We start from the raw sequence: 1,693 nt of genomic DNA on the forward strand, positions 1-1,693 counted from the left end.
AGTGAAATACAGCCACAGATATATAGATATCTATCTATAGCTTGGACCAGGAATATCTTTTACAAGGATATTTAAACCATTGATGCAAATATAGCCATGAAGCACACAGGGGCAAAGTTATGAAGGCCCTTTGGACAGAACCAAACACCTTGCTGGGCTGGGGGCTCAGAACCATGGTCTCAGGGGACACGGATGTCAGCTAGCAAAACATTGTTCACAAGGACACCTACTCTGGTGAAGAGCAGCTCAAATCGAGGGTGTACCCAGAGGGGAGAAGGATGGGAGCCAAAAGACACGTGGGAACACTTAGTCCCAGGGGCCAATGAACCATGAATCATGCGTTTCCAAGACCCTGAGACTGGAAGAACCAGATGCTGCCACTACCACTAGCAACCGCTCTGAAAAGGGATCACAATAGAAAGTCGCGGATAGAGTAGGAGGAAAAGGTGGAACGAAATCCTAAGAAAGACCATGCGGAAGGCGGCTGGAACCTCCCCCAAGACCATCACCCTGAGTCACGCTTCAGTTCTGGGACGGAACTTGCCGCTGCCATTGGTTCAGTTCTCGGCCTGACAACAGACAGGTCTGTGAAGGGAACAGCCACAACAAGGAGGGGGACACTGCTCCTTAGAGTAACCAATCCGTTGAGAGCAAAAGGGTAGCCCTTTTATATCGGGGTGAAATTCAGAAGGATTGGAAAGTAGACACATGGCAGGGAGGGAGGTAAGTGATGTTGCGATGCAGGGATTCCCACCAGGGGTATCAACCAGACAGACTCTCCACTGTAAACCGTCCAGGATAATGACGCACCTGCTGTCAGGCATCCAGCTGGTCCCCTAAAGAATGGCAACCCTGGGAGATCAGCATCGCTTGGTACTCGATAGACGGGGTCCTCAGCAAGGGCAGCAGGCCAGTCTGGAGGAGGTCCATGCAGTTTCCATGCCGCCCACCAAAGGGCGGTTCCCTCCGTTCTCGCCCAGCCTGATCCATTCACTTCCTGAAAAGGGTCACTTCCGGCCTTTTTAGACCCTTCCTGAGTGTCCACCTCCAACAGTGCCTAGCGCAGACACCCTGTGTTGGCCTTAGAGGACACCTCTCTTTTTGAATTAAAAATGGTCCTGGCCTGGCTTCCTAAGCCAAGGCCAAGTGTGAACACTAGAGTCACGGGTGACCCATCCATCGTGGGTGGGCTGGGTGCCGTACTGGAGAGAAAGAAGCTGCGGTCCATGAGCAGCCGCAGCCGAGCAGGGTTACACGTGGCAGACAGCATGGAAGGGCTGGCTTTCTGTGGGTGAAAATTCTGAAACTTGGAACATCCGTGTTTCCTGAACAGATTTTTTTAAGATAGTAATACAGCTCAAGAGTGTACACTCATTTATTAATGAGAACAGGGTAATCTTCTGTGTTTACATCAACACATACTATTGTCGCTTTTCTCATTTATCACCATGTCCCTGCTTCCCCAGCAGCTTTCTCCAGTGTTTGTAATACTAATAAAAGAAGAAGAAACAGAAGGGTTGGATGAACTTACCCTATAAAAACAAATGCTGGACCCCATAAATCTCCCCAAACGCAGTCGTTCTAAGTGGGTTCCCAGAGCACACACCGGAAACCAATTATCCTCTCGCAGCCAGCAAAGAATGAGCCAGGGTGACGGCCGGGAATCGGATGAGAGTCGTCGTACTCCACATTC

Source organism: Echinops telfairi, unplaced genomic scaffold, assembly GCF_000313985.2.
Source record: "Echinops telfairi isolate 266 unplaced genomic scaffold, ASM31398v2 ScPeMD7_70;HRSCAF=299, whole genome shotgun sequence".
In the NCBI taxonomy this organism is placed as follows: Eukaryota; Metazoa; Chordata; class Mammalia; order Afrosoricida; family Tenrecidae; genus Echinops; species Echinops telfairi.